This window comes from Sinohyriopsis cumingii, chromosome 1, assembly GCF_028554795.1.
Source record: "Sinohyriopsis cumingii isolate HCF-2022 chromosome 1, ASM2855479v2, whole genome shotgun sequence".
Lineage (NCBI taxonomy): Eukaryota > Metazoa > Mollusca > Bivalvia > Unionida > Unionidae > Sinohyriopsis > Sinohyriopsis cumingii.
In genome coordinates, this window is record NC_142961.1 from 88,781,877 (window position 1) to 88,795,398 (window position 13,522).

General features: G+C 34.8%; 1 long non-coding RNA gene across 1 annotated transcript in view; it reads right to left on the minus strand.

The window, feature by feature from the left end:
• Window positions 1-2,545: 2,545 nt before the first annotated feature.
• The window catches only part of LOC149807305 (uncharacterized), a 119,847-nt gene continuing 108,870 nt past the window's right edge, over window positions 2,546-13,522 (minus strand). The window contains exon 3 of the long non-coding RNA XR_016414909.1: window positions 2,546-2,901. This is a non-coding gene — a long non-coding RNA (uncharacterized LOC149807305). The remainder of the gene's footprint in view (window positions 2,902-13,522) is intronic.

The following is a 13,522-nucleotide window of genomic DNA, read 5'->3' on the forward strand; positions in this document are numbered from 1 at the left end:
AACACCACTTCCAACTATCTTTTCTCCAGCTGACCTTCCAGAAATGTTTGCAAATTTCTTCCATGACAAAGAACAAACCATTAGAGATAAGCTTTACACCACAATTTCAATTGACTCATCATCACCATACAGTTGGGATACAGAATTTGAGTGGCAACCATTAGCAGCGTTTGAAACAGTCTCTATGGATTTCGTACGTACAATCCTGATGAAGAGTGCACTAAAGTCATGTGAACTTGATCCAATTCCAACATCAGTGATGCTTGAGTGCATAGATCCAGTATTGCCTTCACTAACTGATGTTATTAATACCTCTCTCTCATCCGGGGAATTCCAATCATTTTTCAAAACTGCCATTGTAAAGCCTCTGCTGAAGAAACCAACACTAGACCATAATGATTTAAAGAACTACTGCCCAGTTTCTAATCTCCCATTCATATAAAAAAATCTTAGAAAAGGTTGTTCTATCCCAGCTTGTATCTCATCTAAATTCAAACAGTCTTTTTAGCAATGTACAATCTGCATATTGCCCTTGCCACAGTACTGAAACTACTCTTCTAAAAGTAGATAATGACATTCTCTCTGCGTTGGATAGTGGAAAGATTACAGTCCTCGCCCTCCTTGATTTGTCTGCAGCATTTGACACAATAGACCATGATACATTACTTCACCATCTACAGCATGTATTTGGCATTCATGATACAGCCTTACTGTGGTTCAAGTCCTACTGAGTCAACAGGACACAAATTGTATCTGCAAATGGAATACACTCCAGCACAGTTGATCTATGTTGTGGTGTTCCACAGGGGTCTGTTCTTGGACCTCTTCTCTTCATTCTGTACACTCAGTCGCTCTCAAGTGTCATAGATCATCATCCAGTGTCTCACCAATTGTATGCTGATGACACCCAAATATACGAATCTAGCCACCCAACTGAAGTTGATGCTACCATCCAAGGTGTAGAGAGGTGCATTTCTGATGTGAAATCATGGATGACATGTAACAAGCTGCAGATGAATGATGATAAAACTGAAGCCATTCTGATCACAACACAAAGACTTTCTCATTCACATCCTTTACCTCAAACAATAAATATCAGCAATGCCAACATTAAATTCACATAATCAGTACAAAACCTAGGTGTTACTCTGGACAGTACTCTCACACTGCAACAACATGTCATGAACATATGCAAGGCTGCATATCTTGAGCTGAGACGCATCAGCTCAATTCGCAAATATCTTTCAGTTGATGCCACTAAAACACTTGTGTGTTCATTAGTACTTTCAAGACTGGACTATTGTAACTCAATTCTGTCTGGTTCATCTCAATATCTACTCCAGAAACTTCAAAACGTTGAAACCACAGCTGCTCAGATCATACTTAAAGTACCACGATCAGAGCACACCTCCCCACTGCTCTGTACCCTACACTGGCTATCCATTCGATCCTTAATCAAACACAAAATTTGTTCTCTGTGCTATGTTTCACTGTTGGACTCTAGTCCAACATACCTATCTGACCTCACCCATGTGTACACACCAGCAAGATACTTACGCTCCTCTTCTGACAATCGTATACTCATTATTCCAACTATGAAAACAAAGTCATATGGCCAGCGTTCTTTTGCATACCAGGGCCCAGCAACGTGGAATGAATTGCCCACTGAATTTAGACACAAAGACACAGTGATCACATTCAAGAGGGTTCTCAAAACTCATTTATTTCAACTGCAAGAACAAACTTAAAGACCTAATAATGTTTCCTACCTGAAATATTCTTAGCATGTTTTTTATTTTGTAATGTTTTTCTAATTTCATGGAGTTTGTTTTTGTAATAATATTATTATATGTTTTTTATCTTATAGGTGTTGTTTAATGTTGTAAAGTGCTTATAGCTTCTAAAGATTAGGTGCTATACAAAGTCCTCATTATTATTATTATTACATGAAATCTATATTGACAGTTTTAATTTGTATGGACAACTTTTACACTGATACAATACACTGATACATTTTCACAATATGACTACATGAAATCTATACTGACTGTTTTAATTTAAATGGACAACTTTTACACTGACACAATACACTGATACAATACACTGATACATTTTCATAAGATCCTGAATTCATTTCTGTTTTTTTGCTTTTACTTAGGCATGAACTGTGATGGGTGTTTAATGATCAATTTTTAAAAAAATTGTTTCTTTTTTGGATACAAATGTCATATATAGATATTAAGAAGTTATTTATATCTCACCCTTATAAACATTGACACAAATGACATAGCAATTGTGGGGATGGAGGTGTTGGTGGGGTAGATTGGTGGATTGTAACTTCTTACAAGGTGCCCGCTTTATTTGGTTATTATTATCTAGAGGGTGATCGCCCTCAGTGTTGTTGCCCAGATCAAGTAAATATTAATATAAAGTGTAAAACTTATAGATGGAATAAACAGAGATCTGAGCAGATATATATAACAGAATGACACGAGGCCCCGTACATGAAATACAACAATTTAATCAATTACATAAACAACTGTGATAATACATTACATAGGAAGATACACTTCTCTTTTGAAATAAATCATTCACCAAATTTCAAACACAAATATACTTATATAAATAGCCAATCTGTTATAAATTATAAAATTGGTTCATCACAGAATCAAGTGAACAATCGAAGTCATTGCCTTGTGCAACTTCATAACCTGCTTATTTCCTGTTCACTCCAACTGTGGCTGTTATTCTTGGTCCTTTTGCTTTTTTCTTCTCCAAACTCTCTATTATCTTGCCTCTGTTGGCCATCAAACTTTGTGTGGGTAGGTGGATACATAAGTACGTAGATACGTAGATACTTGGATAAGTAGGTACGTGGATACGTCACTGGAGCTATTTCCCCTTTCAAAATAAACAGAGAAGCAACCTAAATCTTTTGTCAGATATCCTACTGGGAATAGATCATTACTCCCCTCTCGTTATGTCAGATAACATCCTATCAGAATTCAAGCAGATACCAAAGACTATCTGGTCAAGCCAAATATGGTAGACCATAAACAAACCTAGTTTCATAAGATTAATGTACTTCCTAATGACTATTTCATCAATGACTCACATTAACATCACACGAGACACAACAGTTCTGTTTGCATCTCAATTACACAAATGAATGAATGAAATTCATTATATGGTTTAACTACGTTATTTTCAGCGAATACACACATTCAAGTCTTTAGCATACATGAAATCTCACTTCATGGCTTAACAACGTTAATTTCACTCAATATACACTAAAGTTTTTATTATACGTGAAATCATCTAAGATTGGAGAATTCACATGGATTCTTGTAACTCATATCAGCCAAAGTAATACATGAAATTCTTAGAATACCTGATTCTTATAACAATCAAGATGACAAATTCAAACAATTCATCAAACTTATATAAAGAAGGTCATTGTATGAATTCAGACAGATGAACTCAAACATAGTTATATTCGTATCAAGAAAATTGATCTACAGATTTAAACAAATAAATTCATGCAAATATAAGCAAATAAATTCAAGAAAACCATTGTATTGGTATAAATGAATTACATGAGATTGATGCAAATACCTATTGCTTCCAAGCTTTGCTTGCTTCTACCACCAGAATTGTGTTCGTGGACTTTCCAGACATCCGGTCCCTCGGATAAATGTTTTTACGAGAGAATTTCTTCTAAATTCAATCTTGGAGTCTCCTATATTTTTTCCCAATTGCAGGAAAATGTAGACTGACTAAATTTTGTGATGGGGCATATTGAAAACAAGAAATTTTGTGTGGGGGAAAAATGCCCCTTATTTAGCACAACCAATCAGGATTAAATATATCTACCACCTTTTATAACTAGCACCAAAATTGTGACCAGCATGACTTCTAGATTTCCAAATAACTATTTCTGGACAATCTGAACTCTGACATTTTGATACAAAGATTGAAGTTAACCTTTTCCTTCCAGTTTGTCTGACTGTTAAATAAATAAAGGCTTAATTAAGAATCACTTCCTCTCAAGACACAGACATTAAAAACCATTGCAGTATAGCGATTTAACATGCACCTGTCCCCATAAATCTAATTAATTGTTCACTTGCCCAAATTAATGTTCTCTTTATAGATCAACAGAAATTTGCACCCTTACAGCAATAATGTCAAACAGTTTAGTTGCAGAAAATACTTTGACAGTATAACATATCCACCTGAAGAGCATCTATGATGACACAAAAAATGAAACTGCATTGCGACAGTACATGTTCTGTTATAGTTAATGGTTTATAAATTGTATTTGTATAGCATTAATTTACCCTGCTTAGACAAGCAGACATTTATTTATTTATTTAAACTATGAGATACTTGCATTTGATGCAACATACCCAAAAGAGTTTACAAAAGATCCACACTTTTAAGAAGAACAATCCACAAATGACATCGGTACACAAAGGACATCGGTACACAAAGGACATCATTACACAAACGACATCAGAACATAAAGGACATCGGTACACAAAGAATATCAGTACACAAAGGACATCAGTACACAAAGGACATCGGTACACAAAGGACCTAAGTAAACAAAAAAACATCAGTACACATAGGACATTGGTACACAAAGGACATTAGTACACAAAAGGACTATGGTACACAAATGACATCGATACACAAAAGGACATTGGTACACAAAGGACATCAGTACACAAAGAACATTTGTACACAAAGAACATCGGTACACAAAGGACATCAGTACACAGTACACAAAGGACATCGGTACACAAATGACATCAGAACATAAAGGACATTGGTACACAAAGGACATCGGTACACAAAAGGACATTGGTACACAAAGGACATTGGTACACAAAAGGACTATGGTACACAAATGACATCGATACACAAAAGGACATTGGTACACAAAGGACATTGGTACACAAAAGGACTATGGTACACAAATGACATCGATACACAAAAGGACTATGGTACACAAATGACATCGATACACAAAAGGACATCGGTACACAAAGGACATCAGTACACAAAAGACATCGGTACACAAAGAACATTGGTACACAAAGGACATCGGTACACAAAAGGACATTGGTACACAAAGGACATTGGTACACAAAAGGACTATGGTACACAAATGACATCGATACACAAAAGGACATCGGTACACAAAGGACATCAGTACACAAAAGACATTGGTACACAAAGAACATTGGTACACAAAGAACATTGGTACACAAAGGACATCGGTACACAAAGGACATTGGTACACAAAGGACATCAGTACACAAAGGATATGAGAACACAAAGGACATTAGTACACGAAGGATACTGGTACACAAAGGACATTGGTATACAAAGGACATTGTTACACAAAGGACATCAGTACACAAAGGACATCAGTACACAAAGGACATCGGTACACAAAGGACATTGGTAAACAAAGGACATTAGTACACAAAGGACATCGGTACAAAAAGCAGTAACATTAAGATGTATATTCAATGGTAATTTTATATAGTTCATCCTCCAGCAAAAAAATTTCAAGTACCATATTTATACTCACTCATATCATTGCATAATACAGTATTTTTGCAAACAATCAACACTGTGATCTGTCATTGCATAATACAGTATTTTTGTAAACAAACAACACTGTGATCTATCATTGCATAATACAGTATTTTTTATAGACAATACTGTGACCTGTCATTGCATAATACAGTATTTTTTATAGACAATACTGTGACCTGTCATTGCATAATAAAGTATTTTTGCAGACAATACTGTGACCTGTCATTGCATAATACAGTATTTTTTATAGACAATACTGTGATCTATCATTGCATAATACAGTATTTTTGCAGACAAACAACACAGACCCTAATCTGTCATTGCATAATACAGTATTTTTGTAGACCAACAACACAGACCCTGATCTGTTGTTATTGTTGTATAGTTTAATGCCATTTTCAGCACAAGATAGGCTATACATGGTGGCCAGTATTAATGGTGGAGGAAGAACCCGGGAAAACTCCCGAAAAAAAACACCAAACCAAGAGAAGCAACTGGCAAGCTTTCTCATATATCCACATTGGCCGAATCCGAGACTCGAACCCATGCAGATAGAGATGAGATGGCAGTGATCCATAATGGAGAGCGCTTTAGACCACTCGGCCACTCTGGGCCCTCTTAATCTGTGATTGCATAATACAATATTTTTGTAGACAAACAACACAGACCCAGTTCTGCCATTTGATAATAATAGATTTTTTAGTATTAATCTGCAGTAAAAACAATATAGACACTGATCTGCTGGCACATTATGTGTTCATAGATCATGGTCACTGTTGTTTCCAGTTGGACTCTGCTTGTAAGCAGGTATACAGGGTACCATGGATATTGGCAGCAAACATATAACCATAAGAAGGACAGCTAAATAAGAAATTAAAGTATGTTACTATCATTTTTCATAATGCCAAAATCAGTACTGATGAATTATACATGTACAAAAATGTTCAACAAAAGTCAGCATAATGCAGAAGATTCAATACAGGTGCTCAGCCTGTAAGATTGATAATATCACCATAGTTGGTAGTTGTATGATAAACAAGAGTCCATTAAATAAATTAATAATCTACTGTTCCAAAATAATTTCCAGGAATCCTAGATACTGCCATTTCTTCATTTTAAGTGCTGAGTGTTGAAACCATACATCAGATTCTTGAGTAATAACAAAAGTTTCAAGATAGGTGCAATAGTCATATTGGATCTAAGACTGGCACCATTTTCATTTAGAACCACTGAGTCATGATGAAATGTCTTTTGTCAATATGAACATCCATTCAGAGGTAGTGATCTCAAGATTTTCAAAATGGCCACTGTGGCAGTCATATTGGATGTTATAGTAGCACCAATTTTCATTCTGGACCAACTAGATATCTTAAGTCTTTTGGTGAAAGCACACATGGAGATAATACCATGCATTCATGAGGAGCAGCATTAGGATGTTCATCCTGGCCAGCATGATGGCCATACTGGAGGACAGATCAGCACCTTTTTCATTTAGGACCAACGGGTCATCATTAGAAGCCCTCTGGTGAAAATGACATGTCAATACAACTTTCAGTTCAGGAGAGTGAAAATAACAAATTTTTCATGATGGCTGTAATGGCAGCCATTCAGGATCTCAGATCAGTACCATTTTCATTTAGGACCAGCTGGACATTATAATAAGTCTTTAATTGAAAACTCCATGTTGATATATGGTCAGTCGTTTAGTAGTGATAACAATGTTTTCAAGATGGCTGCTGTGGTGGTCATTCTGGATGTCCAAGAGGCACCATTCTTATTTAGGTCCAACTAGAATCTGGAATCAATGCATGCATAAAGTTTCATGGCAGTCCTCCAAGTAGTTTAAGAGGAGTAACAATAATAAATTTGTGCTAATGGATGGATGGATGACAGTCATTGGACAAAAGGCTATCCCACAAGCTCGTCTGTCCTATGACCATTAGAGGTAAATATTGGGAGTCATGGCATCCAAATTTGTGTTTTAATGAAGCACATTAGATCCCAAATCACCAAATATTGCAGATATTGCACCACATCCAGGTGGTAAATAGAGGTTTAGTTGATAAACACTGGCCAACCAACCGAAGGCCTTTAAACTGAATCTTCAACTTCTCTCCCAGCAAAGTCAAACAATACAAACTGATGTAGCTCTTATAAATCTATTCACAAATTGGGCTTGAAGACATGTAAGCTACACGAAAACTTCAACGAGATAAAATTGTCTTAACAGCAGTATCACAACAATTAATAAAATGCAGAGCTTAGTTACATCTATTGATATCATGACACCAAGCAAAAAAAACAAAAAAACAATGCCTTCACCAAAATATCTTTGTATCTCTTAGGTAAAAGAAAGGATAGAAAAAGTTTATTACTATGACTATCTCTCCAGACCTAGTTTATTTGTGCCAGATTCTATTATTGAACAGCTTTCCTTTGTAATCTAATCAGAAAAGCATAAAAACTACTGACATGAGCATGTGGCTTGCTCTCTCTGGACTGAAAGCCTAAGCAATCTCTGCAATGTTTGACTGTAAAGAATCCAGTTATCAACTGGTAGTTCTGTACACTCTAGTTCACACATCACAATGTTGTTACTGAATGTATAGTTTGTTTGGTTCCTAGTATAACCCCATATTCCTCACAGAGGATTACAATATATATTTGCTTTTAAGATGAGTCCAACTGTAAACTGCACAGACCCAGATCTGCCATCACATAATGTGCTGGCAGATCTGGATCTGTGCAGTTTGGTAGGGTAATCAGTAGAAGGGAAACAACAAATACCCCGAACTGCAGGTGTATTATGATATGGCAGATCAAGATCTTTGTTTTTGGCAATTTGACTTATAATAGAGTAAAGATGGTACCTTTCTTTAAAAGGATAACACAACTGTTACACCAATGTAAGGTTGGTACTAAAATACCACCTGCAAAAAAACATATTTTGATGATTGCATTACACTCAGTTTAGATTACATTTTCTGCAATATTTTCTTTTCCATGGTTTAAATGTAAAATGTGAAGATTTTGCTTAATATATAGGAGGAAATTGCAAAAAAATTCTTTACTTGTATGGATGATGCACAGGTCTGATGTAATTAAATGGTAGCACAAGACAGACATTACAATATACTAACAATGCACAACGAAGTGCATCTGAACTGCTTTACACAACATGGTTGCTTATTCCTCATTTTTAAAAAATGTAATTTCAGTCTATGACTGAAAGAATAAAGCAGGATCCAGTCAATATGCTTGTGTTCTACATCACAGAGATGATAGACTAAGGTTTAAATAATCCAGGGATCAACACACTTAATGGCCATGATATATTCTTAAAGAGTACGATCTGTGTGGAATGTGTTATAACCAAAATTGTTCCACTTTCTCCAGATCTGTTAAATATAGCAAAGTTCTACCACAGTGGTTGGTCTAACAGAACAACAAAATGAATATGAAAATTCTTCACAAGTTAATGAAACCATTTAATTCTTTTGTTGTCATTGGTGTCCAAATTGTCAACAAGCACTGGTTGTAAAGGCAGGATGGTCCATGTCCTACCACAGCCAAATCTGATCTCATCACAGCACTGTTTTACTGTTCTGCACTTAGAACTGAGCTGCTCAGAGATGAAATGAATAAGCAAACATTCCAATCAGCATACATTTTTTGTGAATATTCAAACAGAATATTAGCATTTGAATGCTGTATTCATTTACATAGTGAGTTTGGCAACATTTTTTTGTATCAAGACAAAATGTGAGAACACAAAGTTGAATTAGTTCACAAGGAAGAACTTTATATGTGTTTAATCACCTGAAATTCAAACTCTGACTTACAAAGTAATCATGATGCCATTTCTATTTATTGTCATGATGTGTAATACTGAATGTGGATTTTAAAAAAGCAGAATATGACAAACAGGGGTCGCATCAGTAAAAAAGCTTTATTCAACATTATCCAATTGTAATTAAATTAAATTAGCCACATGTCAAAATGAATCAGGTTATGAACAAATAACTTCCTAAGAATTTTTTAAAAACATTTCCCACATTAACCAAACAACAAGTAATTGAGTCCTTGTTATGTAAAGGACATATTCAGCACTAAAGGAACTTTTATGGTCATACTGGGTTTGAAGTTAAACTGAGAAAATGACAACTACATTGATTTTGTGTTTTAAATGATTATAAATATTTACTCAAACGACCCCATTTAATTAGATTTTTACACTCTGATTTACAGCGTTTTCAGTGCAACTTTGCAACACATGGGAGGTGTCAATCAATAGCAAAACACAGAAAGAAATGAGGATGAATTTGAATCCATTCAATAAATATTTGAAAAAGAAAAATTTGGGATTCAGTACATGTCACCTTATTCTTATTCTGGTCATGCAGTACAGACATGTTTTGTGTCAATGCAGAAATTAAGTTTGGAACACAGTTTCTTCCCTTTCATAATCAGTCCTCAATGTGTTCCACTCTCTGGGGAAGAGAACGCAGTCCAAGCTAAGATTTGTTCACCCAAAGAGGCTAGTAAAGCAAGAGATAGAGAAAGAATGAAAGATACAGAAATGCCAATTGATCACCAGCAGTGATTTGAGAAGGACCAGAAGTACTAGGAGATGCTGTTATGCCATGGAATCTGACTTTGATCTGTCACTTGATCATATGATCAAATTTGTTCTTTCAGTAACAGAACGTCTAAATGAAATTCGCATAATTTTGAAACTCTATTTCTGAGAGAAAGTGAATCATTCACATGTCATTTTTGCTTATGTAATGGATTAAATTGTTGTATTTTACATACAGAGGCTTGTTTTATTCTATTCTATATCTCTGCTCAGTTCTCTGTTATTTCCTTGCTTAATTTCATATTTTATGTTATAAATTACTCGACCCAGGCAATAATACTGTGGTTGATCATCTCCAAGATAATGATAACCAAAAACCATAAGGAATGGGGGAAGATCTCTCACATCAATCCACCACCACACTCCACACCAGTCACATGTCTCAATTACATCATTATACATTCAGGGAAGTCACTGCAAAAATTCACAAATAACATATAGATATTTTTGGAACATATTACCATGCATATCTGGTGGCTTCTTCTTAATATCAGGATTAAATTAATCTCTCATAAACATTTTACTCTGCAAAACAAAACTGGGAGAAAGAAAAAAATGTACCTTAAAAATGAAGAGTTCAGATGAAGGGAGATAACTTTTCTAGTACATCCATAGAGGACACATGGTACTAATTATATGGAAAAATGGGAACCAGCCTGGAAATGGGTGAACATAAAATAGAGTATATATGGGTCTGGCTGACCAGGATTGGTTAATAATGTAAGTCATGTTTTAGGTAAAAGAATCATTTGAGAGTTTATCCCAGTTCTAAGTGAAAAAAATATATAGAGACATTATTTTATTGATGGAATTTCAGTCTTTTAACAGTTTTGAGTTTGGAACAATCATTACTAAAATTAGCACCTGACTCTTTGGTGCGGAATTGAAAGCACATATTTCAAACACAAGCAGGTCCAGAAAATGCCGTGGCTCATATCCTTTCCTTTACACAGAAGTTGACATCCAGGTTTCATTTATACTGATAAATATAGGTCTGATCATGAGCACTCAAATATTTAAAGTTATTGAATTTTTAATCTCATGGTGTTTGCATAGGTTTACTATGGGAACTAATTAGTATCTTGAGTCCTATAGACAGCCACAGCAATACAGTGACTCCACATATGCAAGTACAATTAACTTTACTATAAATGCAATCATATTGTTCTATTTGTGGACAACAAGCAAAATTCATACCTTTTGTAAACCAAAGAGTGACTTTCAGTGGGATATTAAACACATATTCAGATGTATCAACTATTGCCAAGAAGGGGGGAGAGGGAACAGTGTGTAGATTTGGCTTTGTTAAGTGTTTTGGCCACTTTGGTTTATATCTAAGCAATATATATACAAAATTTATACAATTTACCATTTGTAGAGTAATTATAGTAAGCAATATGATATCACTTAGGTCTGTTCCACCATGCTTAATGGTGATGACCTCTCCTGACTTTTCGTCCCACTAATTTCTTTCAGTGAATGTTTTGAAAGTTTGTATTTTGCATTTTAATGGACTTATGTCTACCTTACTTTTGTCTTAAATTATATGTCTTCTGGGAGTAATTTTAGGTAATTTTTGTCATTTAAATCTCTTTTTCTATAATAATACATGTACATATAGATGGTCACCTTGACCTTTTACTCATTAATTACATAATATGACAAGGTTAGTAATATATTTCAGTACTAAATTGAAGAGCAATTAAATGGTGATATTAGAAAAGATGATCCTTATTAGACAGCTTTATTTTAATATTTTGTTGTTATGTACCTCAGTTAGACCAACCACTATCGTAGAACTTACAATATAATTTAATATTCACTAATGTAATCTTCGACAAGTAGAACTATGCACATTTCTTACTTATGTATTGAACTACTATTCCTAGGACTGTCAAGAAAATCAAGGGTGGATATAAGTGGTGCAAACATAGCTTTTGACATTATATGTGTGCAGTTATTATAGTTAGTTTTTACCTTACATTTTCCCAAATAATACTTTTAAAGTGCATACTTCATATATTACATCCAATACGGTAAAATGTATTTCTTACACTGCATGCTGTTCACAAATGAGTAACAGGCCCTGATCTACCAGTGTAGCAAACACAGTAAACACAGAAATACAATTTGGCTTTAATTTTTTATCTACTAGAACTAGTCACTTCTACAAGACAATTTAATAAAACACCATAAGTGTTTTTGCAATCACAGCTGACTCCTTGCAATGATTATCTCAAGTATCCCTCAATAAGACCTGTTCAACAAATCAATTGCACTGCCCAGTGTTTCTGTCCAATTTCCCACCTGGTACCACCTTCAAGGATTCATCAGGCTGGAACATAATTGATAGCCAAGATGCTACTTTACAGAGATGAGGTAGGGCTAAGAAAGTGGATCCTGCCCTGAATAAAAGAATTTTCTTTTTCTGTCTTTTCAAGGAAATACAGTCATCAATGAGATGCAGTATCCTATAACAACTATAAATGACAAGGATAAAGCATGCAGTTTACTGGGAGAATGCTCCAGCATAATTACAAGTCTCAATGTATATGTCCAAAGGAAAGGAATTAAAATGCCAAATGTTAAAACAAAAGAAAAGAATTATATTAACTAAATGTGGCCCAAATTGAATCTTGGTAATTCAATGGACACCACATATCAAATAGCAAACTTTATTCCAGTCAACAATCTAGAATCTAATTCTACAGACTGGCTCCATGAGACTAAGAACCCTTAATCCATCATTTTGGGGGCCAAAAATCACCTTAGGAATAACATTTTCACTTAAACAGCAGGCTTATATATGGAAAATTTCATACTTTTCATGGATCATGCTGGAAAGACAATTTGGAGCAAACTGACTTTTCCCTCCTATCCAAGCAGGGCTGAGTGATCGGAAGACAATGAGAAAAGAGTTATATTTTCTAGTGACAAAGTGGTACATAAATAACTGGTGGTGTGCTGGCTCTGCCATTAAATACACAAAATATTCATAATAATTTATGAAAACATTAAATATTTTCTATCTTGAATCTGGAAAACTGCTGCATAATTTTGTTAATAGCATTTGATGATAACAGTTAACACAAATATGTGTTTAATACTTGTCAAAGGCAGATCATCTGATCCTGCTAATTGTATTAATTCATTAATCTGCTCATAGTTTGTAATCTCAAAACTTTTCTGAGCAAATTGGTGTTTGGTTCTAAGACTGAAAGAGCTAGGAAATTCACTCAGTTTCACTATTTGCCACTGATAAAAGGATCTACA